This window comes from Triplophysa dalaica, chromosome 7, assembly GCF_015846415.1.
Source record: "Triplophysa dalaica isolate WHDGS20190420 chromosome 7, ASM1584641v1, whole genome shotgun sequence".
In the NCBI taxonomy this organism is placed as follows: Eukaryota; Metazoa; Chordata; class Actinopteri; order Cypriniformes; family Nemacheilidae; genus Triplophysa; species Triplophysa dalaica.
The window spans coordinates 3,211,365-3,223,512 of NC_079548.1; the positions used below are offsets into that span (position 1 = coordinate 3,211,365).

At 38.3% G+C, this 12,148-nt stretch overlaps 1 protein-coding gene across 1 annotated transcript in view; it reads left to right on the plus strand.

Moving 5' to 3' along the window:
- Window positions 1-271: 271 nt before the first annotated feature.
- Window positions 272-12,148, plus strand: part of LOC130426355 (RNA binding protein fox-1 homolog 3-like) — a 176,578-nt gene continuing 164,701 nt past the window's right edge. Inside the window, exons 1-2 of the mRNA XM_056753082.1 lie at window positions 272-377; window positions 4,559-4,605. The gene's annotated coding sequence lies outside the window, so the exon portion shown is untranslated. The remainder of the gene's footprint in view (window positions 378-4,558; window positions 4,606-12,148) is intronic.

The following is a 12,148-nucleotide window of genomic DNA, read 5'->3' on the forward strand; positions in this document are numbered from 1 at the left end:
TTTGGTTCCACAAAGAACAATTCAGTCCAAGGTTCTGTAAACAACCATCCCTTTCTTATTTTTGAGGTTCTATGGAACCAAAAGGTTCTTCTATGGCACCGAAGAACCTTTTGAAGCACCTTTCTTTTAAGAGTGCAGTTACACACACACACACACACAGACAATCATCTTTCTCTCCATCTCTACACACACTCCTCTGTCATAGATCAACAGGCCAATCATTCTCTCTCTCTCTCTCTCTCTCTCTCTCTCTCATCCGCACACACACAGTGTCTGATTCCTGTGCTGTCTGTGTATCGTGCAGCTCTTCATCAGAGGAAGAGGAGGAGATGCCCTGCAGACGACTTCATTGAGGAACGTTACACAACTAATACACTGTGAGTAATAAAACACACACACATTCGCTGCGTATCGTGAGCCGGTCCGATCCGCTGAATGAATCTGAATAGTGTGAGCGTGTGATCGCACCGCTGCTGATGGTACCAACAGAGTATCTCCGGCCGATTTGTTTGGCTATCAGAGGCTCATCTTTCATTAAGGTCTCGGATGTAAAATTTCAACATAAGAAGTTATGAAACTGATGTGGATAGTGTAACTCGGATGATTTGGCGATGGAAGAATCGGTTTTAGGTCCTGTTGAAAGATGTTGGTGTTGGTGGAGATCTGAGCGCAGTTTGAGATCCTCTGATGGTTTATATGAGACATGTGTGAGTCGTTTATTCAGACAAGACAAACCTAAAAAAAACAAGAAATGCTCGAGATATTAAAGAGATCTTTCTCTCCGGCAGGATGTCTGTGGAAGGGCTTTGAGTTATATTGTGTCTGTAGCCGTTCTCTTGTTCACTTTCATCTCTGTCTGCTGGAAGTGGTGAGCTTGCTGAATATATGCTGAGTTGTAACCGCCAGAGTTCTCTAAGAAACACCGAACGTCTGTTAGATGAGACCGAGGCGTCTCTCCATCCATCAATCTCTCTGTTTCTCTCTCTCCCTCTGGCAGACAGATTGCCGTCTCTCTGGAGAATAGTTGTAGTGTATTAAAGCGCTCCGCACTGCTTTTCCCGCCATCTGCTTCAACAGCACCACAAATTTCCGCAGATAGAGAGAAGCGATGTGGGGAGATCTGAGACGGCAAGATGGAAACACTAGAACATTTAAGAGTTATGACCGATGCAGAATCAAATCTGCCAGCTTAAAAGCTGGAGCACTGAATGTGGCGACCTTTATTCTTTGTATTTTTGAGCCAGTTCATAAGCAGAAGTCCAAATTTCATTACTTCGAAGCTTTAGGACTGATTTCAACTGCGTATTCATGGATGTAATTTTGTGACTGAGGCACAGTGAGAAGATCCTGAGGAGAGAAGTGAAGATGAATGGAGGAGAAAAACACTTTCAGCTGTTTTGTTGATTGGTATCTCTTCCTCACTCATGACTTTCCTATCTTACGTTGATTTTAGATTCCAAAGTTTTTCAGCTCTTAAACACGCATATAAACAGATCCGGTGTCATGTATATGTCAATTCTGTAGAGAAAGAGAGATGTTATGATGGCAAACACATTTTGAGGCATCTAGCTGCTTAAGGAACGATCAAATTCTGTTGGTCTTTCTAGATGGTAATATTAAAGTTCTTCATCATTTTGAGGTGAGATGGTCTTGACGCCAGAGCATTGCTTGATAATTTTTATAGACAGACAGATAGACAGTTGGCACACAGAGTTGATAATTGTTGATGTATATCTTGTTAGCTTGGAGGTGTGGAGGTATAATCCTCTCCGGTCACCGTCATGAGTCTGATAAAGAAGAAATTAGGAAAAGAAAACGATAAAGACATGAATTTATACTCCATCACAAAAGAAGATACATTTGGTCCAGTATGTCTCAGGAGATGGCAGAAACAAAAATTATAATTTCACTTAAATTCATTCATATAAATAGTGAATTTAGAAAAAATGCAATTAACTCTGTAGTGGTTTCTTCATTTATAAAGTGGCTGTAAAGTATTATCATGTTTTTTTATTACAGTGTGTTTTTTAAGTTTGTAATGTAGAATCCACTGTCCCTCACTGCTTAAATAACATAGATAAGAAATATTTTTGTAATGTGACATCTGGTCAGGACACGGCAGGGTTGTGGACTCATGGCTCATGACTTGGACTTGACTCGGACTCGAGACACGAATTTAATGACCTGCGAATCAACTTGACAAAATCAAAATGACTTGACTTAGACTTGGACACCAATGACTCGTGACTTGACTTAGACTTGGACACCAATGACTCGTGACTTGACTTAGATTTGGACACCAATGACTCGTGACTTGACTTAGACTTGGACAACAATGACTCGTGACTTGACTTAGACTTGGACACCAATGACTCGTTACTTGACTTAGACTTGGACACCAATGACTCGTGACTTGACTTAGACTTGGACAACAATGACTCGTGACTTGACTTAGACTTGGACAACAATGACTCGTGACTTGACTTAGACTTGGACAACAATGACTCGTGACTTGACTTAGACTTGGACACCAATGACTCGTGACTTGACTTAGATTTGGACACCAATGACTCGTGACTTGACTTAGATTTGGACACCAATGACTCGTGACTTGACTTAGACTTGGACACCAATGACTCGTTACTTGACTTAGACTTGGACACCAATGACTCGTGACTTGACTTAGACTTGAACACTATGACTCAGCAAGTCATTATGTATTTTAAAACCAAACATCGAAGTTGTGATCAGGGTCGGCTTTTCTCTGGAGGGAATCGCACGCGTATGACTGTGTTAGTTGACTTACTTGTGACTTGCACAGCAATGACTTGGTCCCACCTCTGGCACACAGTTTTAGTCTGTGAATCTGAAATAACATGCATTTGTTGATGTGGAAATTGTGTTAAGAAAGTAAATGGAGTCATGATTTCAAATGGTGTCTGTGCTCTTATAGAAGGCACTTAATTACTTACTTACATTCTAGTTCATGTTGTGTCTCGACTCGAAGATGTTGAGGTTAAACCAGGTCAACAAGTTTTCTGAATCCATGTCTCTCTCTTTCTGCCTCTGTCTCTCTCTCATGTTAATAAAATGTGTTGGCATACTTATTGGAGACTTGGTCATGGCGTCTGTCAATTTTTATTTGACACCAAATAATTGTTCACTTATTAATTTCATAAATGTCTGTGAGAATCGAAGCTTTCTGGAGAGAGAGAGTGAGTTTTTAATCTCGTTCGCCATCACCGCACGCACTCATCGATGCAGAAGGAAATGAGATCACTTCTGACAGCACCATTCACACACACACACGCACACATGTTGGGTTTCCATGTTTTATGGGGACATTCCATAGACATAATGTTTTGTATACTGAACAAACTGTATATTATATTCCCACCTAAAAATCACAAAAATCTTTTTGCACTTTAGATTTTCAAAGAAGTTAATTATTTATGATTTATAAGCTTGTTTCCTTATGGGAACCAAAAAATGTCCCCAAAAGACCAGGATTTTGGTTATTGCCATCTTTGTGGTGACATTTTGTACCCATACCCTACCCATGCACACTCACACACACTCTTACACACATGTCATTATTCTTGAATCATGTTTACACTCCATCAGGATTCGCACACACCTGATTTTCACTTTTTTCATTTATTTATACATTCTTTGATTGGTTTAATGAATGAATCTATGGTTGGTTGATGAACAGATTGGTTTTATTGATGAATGGATGATGGGTGGTTATTAATTAATGTAGATTGTAACTCCTTGATTTATTGCAATTACAGATAATAGTCTCATTATATTGATTTATGACTTCATTAATGTCCAGTGATGATGTCATAATCGTTGATTTTATCGTGTTGATGTGTTAAAACATTAAGTATTTTTTTAATTTTATGACTTATTTTGGGGATGTTTTGAAATAAAGTATGTGAATGCTGTTTGTGATCTTCTGTGAGATTATTTTGTTTAAAAAAAGCAATAAACATCTTTTCAAAAAAACATGTGAACAACAGAGTAACATTCCCTACTGCCCTCCAAGAGATTACGTTTATAGGCCAGAAGTTTTTAAGTGCTCTTGCTCTGTTTTATTAATTAGTCTCTTTTACAGAAGTTGTACCACTCGGCTATGTTTGAGACTTCTCTGGGAAGCGACTCACTTCATAGCAAGTCCACAGACTACTGATTGAGGATTTGCACGTTTTACTGGCCTTACTTCGCTAGAGCGGCTATATTGAGCGTTGCATTCCTCGCCATTCATTGTAACGTCAGTGACGCATCTTGTTAGTATTGAAATCTTTGACTATAGTGTTCATTGAGAGATACTGTGTAGTCCAGTGTTAAGATGGTTTTATGTCTCAACCAGTTGAGTATTAGCTTTGCCTGGGTCCGATCATTAGTCTAAAATGACTCCGTCAGACATGATCATTTGAGGTATTTGGTGGGAGATGTGTCTTGAGATGTTCCTGTTTGTTTTTGGTTTATCTGGTCTGAGTTTCTGTCTCTGTTTGTATGAGTGATTTCTTTCTGTCCCCTGTGACCTTTACAGACGGTGAATCTATGAGCTCCTGACACAGAGGGAGGAATCGGGTGAAAGTAAGTTATATGATAAACCCCGTCCACCCATCCATCATATCTAAAACAACACACATACTCCTGCTACTAGACACGACATCACACACCATGGTAACTGTTGTTAGGCACAATATGAAGTGTATCCCCAGTTTATTGTGGTAAAACATAGATATGACTATTCATTAAATAATACACATAATCAATAATAATCACATTAAGCAATTGTACCTGCAAGTAATATAGTTACTAACCGTAGGTGATTTATTTGGTTGATTTTACAATTTTGACAATTGTGTGTTTTGTCCATGTGTGATAAAACATCACTCTGGTGTTTTCGGCAGATTTGAATTTTGACAATAATGTGATGCTGGAGAATGTGTTGTGTGGTTGTTATTCATTTGGCTGCAGGTGTGTTGTTTTCTAGTCTGATTTGTTGTGTTGGTGGTTTGGCAGGTGTGTTGAGATCCTAATGTTGATCAAATCTCACAGATTGTATGATGTCATTTCATGATCATTTAGTCAAGAAGCACTTACTTTTCTAATAATAACCAATAAACCCCAGTTCTTACTTTGATGTCTTTATATTGTTGTTTTCTGTTTACTTTTATCTAGAATACTGACCTCATTCTATAGTTCAGATGTTGCGTTTTTTTGCTCAAATATGTTTCAGCTGGTTTCATCTTTGTTTAGTAAGTCGATCTTTGACACATTAAAACTTTCATTTAACTTTAAACATTAATTTATTCTTGTAACTGTTGAAGCTATACATATGAAAGTCAAATTGGTGATTTTAATTCATTGTGAGTTTTGGATTTCAGGGTTTGGTGCTCAGTCTTGAGATTTGTTAAAGTCCCGGTGAAATTGAAAATTATTATGACAATTTTTCTTGAAATAATATCTTGATATAATTTATCAATGTGAGTCATAATTTATTTTTAATTTGTGTGCCCTTATAATCTTGAGTTAAAATCTGAAAATACACTTCCTTTCTGTAATGACTATCCATCTTAAATAACGTATGTTATTGGCATCCGTTAACTCCTCCCCTTCAATTGTCAGTCTGCTGCGCGTTCCTTTTCAAAATGTAATGGCTGTCTTTATACATCCAATCAAATCGCAGAGAAGACGAAAGCCACGCCCACAAAATGTATCATTAAAAATTCCATTTCACTCAGAAATGCATGAAAATACGGAAGTAAAAACTATCTCAACTTGTGGATCACAGGGACTTTAAGATCTACTTTAAAACGCTACAGGAAACATAATATTAAAAGTATTTTTCTTTGGCCCTTTTCTCAAAGCACATGTTTAAATCTTTCATATCTGACTGTGTGTTTACTGCTATTTTTGAGCATATCTGCAGATGTACCTGTCTGTGCTTGGAAGATTTGTGTCTGTTTATTAAACAGCTGTCGGTGAATAGACCCATTTGTGTGGAAATGGTCTTCTTGAGCGGCAAACGGCAGTCGTTGTGAGATGCTTGTGTGGAAGCATGACAGAAAAAATTACAGAACAAAAAGAATAAATCCAGTCTGATGATAAAGAGGAAAAAACGTGTTGTTCACCATTTTAGCTATACAATACTCTAAGCAATTTATTGTTAGTAAGTGCTTGAACAGTGTATTTGCAAAGACAGATGACGTTTTAAAAAAAATGTGAAAAGTCATGTTTTTATTATGCTATCGTGTTTTTATTGTGTTAGTTAATAGTAAACAACCCAACCTTATATTTGATTGATATTACTTGAAAGCTCGATTTTAAAAAATGTTAAAATATAGTTCTGTTTTTGCAAATGAGCCCTCCAGTTTTACCCTGTATGTTTAACCTGTGTAAAAATCAGACATTTAAAATAGAAATATGAAACATTCCTGGGAATTTCCAATTTAAGACTCGTGCTTTTTGTGTGTGTTTTTCTTTATTAAAACCATCAGCCAAAGAGAAACATACAGTTGTCAACTCCTCATGGATGAGAGGGATACATATCTTTGAGACTTTTTACTACATGTTTAATTTGTTGTCCAATTCTCTTCTGTGAAGATTTTATGTAAATACATTGAATTTTCAGGAGTTTGTATTCCGTTTTTGATGCCTGCTGTACACAGTCCTGTCCTATGCACACTGAGTTCAAGCATTCAGAGAAGTGACACAATCATATTTAGACAGGGAATACCCATAACTCTTCACACCGTTGCCGTATCACCGATGTCTCACTTTTCTCACATCCGTACGCTCAGATGAAACTGTTGACAGGGTGCCAGCCACCCTCAGCACCACACAGACGAATGAAGATCAGGTGTAAGTCTGTCATGATGTATTTTGAGAGTTTATACAGCACACTGCTCAATAATTGAAAGGAGTTATCGGATAAAATCTGAGTTTTTAAGTGGTATCGTGTCCCTGGTGCATTTATCAACTCGGAAAACATGAAAAATGACAGAACAGTAACTTTGTTTTGGTGAGGCTTTCTCTGCAAGAGTTTGAGATAAGTCGTTCAGAGATTTCGCTCCTCTTCTGAGGTGAGGCTCTTATGACATTATTATATAATATTTCCACCCACAGCGCTGCCGCTATTTTGGTTTCACAACCGATGAACATTCTGACGCCTGGCAAAAGTTAATGGAAAACATGTTGAATGGTCCTTGGGTGCACAGACGAACACAAATCCTTATTTTGAATCACAGTCTCGCACACAAGAAAGGAGTAGGTTTATTTTATCTTTAGTGGGAATCCCTCAGAAACCATACGTAAAAACCAGATTGTTTGTGCGAATCACTTCAAGCCGGAGTGCTTTATCAACCTGGGTCAGTACAAGCAGGATTAGCTTCAAAGTGATCGAGACCAACTGAACGAGACAAAGCTGCTGTTACACAGTAAGTAATATTATCAACAGTCTGAATTGACGTAAATCCTTATATATAGGAGGATAACGTTAGCATATGATAGTGAAGGGAGCTAACGTTAAGCCAGTCGCGGGCTAAATAGAACATTCAAAGCCAGTATTAAACTTACTCTATATTTAAATGTTATTTGGCAAATGGGCACTTGGAGTTTAGCTGTATGTATGTTAATATATTATGTGCGTTACTATGTTTAGCTGTCGCAAGTTGTCACTATTGTTTTGCTAATGAACTGAAGCGAACATTGAGGTTAGTTTAGTTTAAACGTCTCAAATAATTTGTCCTTAGGCTAAAAAAACAGTAACAGCAAACAGAGCATAGTAGTTATGCTCCAACGTTGTGTATAAAAATTTTCAATGACAAGAGCTAAAATCCACGTAATTCTGCTGAGATCTGCAGGTGCGTATTCCAGGAATTTTAGGCAAGTATACACGCACAATGTATTACTTGCTGCTACGGATTAGTCTCAGGACGAACGATTTAAGTTGTTTAAAAGGAAATTAACTACGTTCAGAAAATCTAATTTAGCTAAACAATTGCCATGGCAGTACTACACGTGTGTTACGTTGACACGCCGGACAGAAGGCGGTGGGGTACGCTGTAACCCATTATCATTTCAAGAGACATTCACCAAAATGGGATATTGTGAGCATAGCTGTTTTAACAAGGCAAAAAAAAATCTTTACAAAGCTGTTGAGTATTTTTATGCAAAATATGTTACAGAAATTTCATGAAGACCCTAATAAATCATACCAACCTGTTGAAAGTGCTTATCCGATGAGCCCTTTAAGACAGACCCACACAACAACAGGAGGTTCATAGCATCCTCTTATTCACCTGTTCTACATCTCTATCCCAAGATGCATTGATGGAAGAAAGTTGTGATGGTGAGTGAATCAAAAAGGAACCAGGTAGTTTCGGGTGTGAGACATTTAGAGAATAACACGTTTAGAGAAAAAGGAAAATAAACCCAAATATCTAGATTCTGTCATCCCTTGTCCATGCTCGTGTCATTCTAAACCTGTATGAGTTCTGCAAAACACAAGAGAGGATATTTTGAAGAATTTTGATAATCAAACAACACAGAACCCCATTAACTTTCATTGTATGACTTAGACATTTCTCTAAATATCGTCTTGTGTGTTCCATAGATGAAAGCGTCACATACAGGTTTACATCCACATGAGGGAATAAATGATGACACTATCTGTATTTTTGTCTGAACCGTGCTTTTAAGATGTGGTGTGGTGTTATGTGTGTGTTGTGCTTTAGAGTTTGAAGTCTTTGTGAAGTGATGCGTCTCATCGGTTTGAACCGAATGTTTTTATCAAACCAGGAGCTCATCAGGAGGAGAGAGTCTTTGATGTCCTCGGTATCATGACAGTGCTCGGGGACGGCGGTTGATGTAAATAATTGATCAGAAACATGACTGCAAAGAGAGGTTTAATAGAGCAGATTCTACATGAGAGAAATCATCCAGAGAGAGCCTTCACTGGCTGACGGTGAGATGTTCCATGAGAGTAAACATCTCATTAGAGCGGATTGTTTGAGTGTGTGCTATATGTTGGTGAGGTCGGGTCAAAGGGCATATGACGTCAAATGTGAGTGCAACAATCACTTAAACTGACGACAATACTATTATCTTCTCTGTTTTATTAAACTTCTTTGTAAAAACAATTTTGTCTTCCTGGTTTTTGTTAAAGCAGGTGCTGAACAGATGTTCAGGTGTACTTTGTACAGTATGTGAACTTATGTGACCGTGGAAGCTCAGTGTGTGTTTGATGGAGGTTGTTTTAGGAGTGTGAGGCCTTCAGAGTGATTCTGACACAACTCATTAGGATTGTAAATTACTTGTGTCATCCTGTCATCGTTTCAATCATGACTTGATGGACTAAGATCCAGGGAAGGACATCTGTGACACGCTTGCAAAGCATCACAGGTGGACGTCACCAGAAGAAAGATTTAGCAAGAGATATGTGATGAAGGAGAGAGAAAGGCACATCAATAGAGATAGCAGACAGACAGGGTCACCTACAGACTGACAGAATTGCCCTTAGGCAAAATCGACACAATTTTTGTATATTTCCCAGACCTCCGGTTGAGTTGACATGGAATAACCATATAAACAGAAACACAGACTTCCCTATAGACAAACAGACAGAATAACCTGTAGACAGGCAGACAGACTCACCTTTAGCCAAATGGGTTTACATACACACAGACTGTACAGAGTTTCCTACAAATTAACAGATTCACCTATAGACAGAGACGAAATCACCTACAGATGCATTCACCAGAGACTTACATCATTACCTATAAACAAAAAGATTAACTTATAGACTGAATCACAGTCAGCTATACCTGTATGCAGACGGACAGACAGAATAGATAATAGACAGACGTACAGACTAACAGATATAAACAATAAGAGTCACATAGACAGACATACAGATTCACCAATAGACAGATGGGTTCACCTACAGACATAAATGTACCTATAGACTAACAGATTCACCTTTAGACAGATGGGTTTAACTATAGACAAAGATTGCCTTTAGACTAACGAATTCACCTATAGACACATGGGTTTACCTACGGACATAAATGTACCTATAGACAAACAGATTCACCTATAGACACATGGGTTTACCTACGGACATAAATGTACCTATAGACAAACAGATTCACCTATAGACACATGGGTTTGCCTACAGACATAGATTGCCTTTAGACCAACAGATTCATTTATAGACAGATGGGTTTGCCTACAGACATAAATTTACCTTTGGACTAACAGATTCACCTAAAGACAGATGGGTTTACCTACATCATATTTACTACAGACAAAAGGTATTAACTATAAACTATTATGTTCACCTATAGATTGAATTACAGTCACCTATAGACAGATAGTCTTACTGAATGCGGACAGACAGAATCGCCTGTAGGGTCATTCCGTGTCAAATCAACCAATTTTGAAATATTTTCCAGACCTCTGGTTGAGTTGACTCAGCATGACCCAATAAACAGACATACAGACTGATTCACCTACAGAGATGGGGTTACCCACAGACATACTTATTTATCTATAGACTAACAAAATCACCTATAGACAGACGGGTTCACCAACAGACTGACATAAACAGACTTACCTATAGATAGACATACAGAATGTACCTATAGACTGATGATTTTATCAACAGACTGACATATTTACCTGTAGACAGCCACACAGGGTAACCTACAGATAGATTGACATGCCTATAGTCATTTTATAGCTATACCAAATTTAGTCAAAACTATAGTTCTAACTTGTGGCAGAGTTATCTTAGCAAACCATCCAATGTGAAAGCACTGTCATATATCAATTTTTGAAACGCCTCACATCCTGTTAGACGCAGGGACCAGAACTAAAAAAAAGTCTTTAGTTCACCATTATAGTGTCATTAAACCGACGAGTGTTCCACTGACCTTACATCATCTCAGCAGGGTCTCATTTACAGCTCGCTCTTTTCTCTATTATGTCACATGATTCAGGGGGTTTCATCTCCAGTATCTGTATGTTCAGAATGACACTAATATCACTCAGTTTGATCACACTGAGCACGTGCAGACTGTGACCACAGGCCAGTTTCTCTTCATTTTACTCATAAGAGCAGAGACTCTTCACTCTTAAACGTGAGCAGACCATAAGTCAGTAATTCGCTTCACTTTTGAATTCAATTTTGATCAACCTGTCCAGCTCCAGCTTGTTTAGATTCAAATGTTATAAATATATTTGCAGATTTGGGTTTGCTGGTTCTGGAATTAGTGTTAAATCAGGATTTTGCAGGTTTTGTTGTTCTCCGTCGGTTCTGCAGAGGACGGGAGGAACCTACACCATGCATGGGTGGCAGAAAATTGCATAATTCCTGCTGTTCATGTGTGGGTGTTTCCTGGCCCAAAATTCACAGAGAGCAGCGTGAGCGTAAAACAGGCCCACACTCATCTCTCAACATCTCACTTTAATCCCTTCTTCTGTCCTCCAGCAGACACCTCTCACGCTTTTGTCTCTTTCATTTGAATTATGCGTCTCTTAATTTAATGTTGCTCAGTCGGATACCCGTTCAAAATAAGAGCACTTTTACTCCCTGGAAACGGAGGTGTTTAAAAACAGCTCAGCTCTCCTAATGCTAGTTTAGTTAGTTCCTTTAGTTAGTTAACATTGATGTGTTTATCTAGAGCACAACAGACAAACAAACAAACAGATCAAACAGAAGTGAAAGGCAGATGAAGGAGAGAGATTATGGCTTAGGTCAAACTCTCTGTATGTGTTAAACATTGCAGAAAGGGCTTTTATTCCTCTTTGCACTTTACCTGCGGGTTTCTGTTACATACACACACGCTGATGTTTAATTTATTTTCTCTCTGTCCTGAAAAGCTTTTATAACAGCACAGGAGGTACAGAGAGAGAGAGAGAGAGAGAGAAACAGGGCTGATGTAACCGTCGGGGAACACTGAAACATCAAAAGCTATAAAGAAAACTATATCAACATCCACACCGAAGGACGAGAATGTTAGTTTATTTGAACATTCTGCTCGTGTGCGCTGCTGTGTCACATTTAAAATATCCGAGCTCTTGATTGCCTTTAATTTGTTATCGTTATTTGTTCTTCAGCTTAAATGAT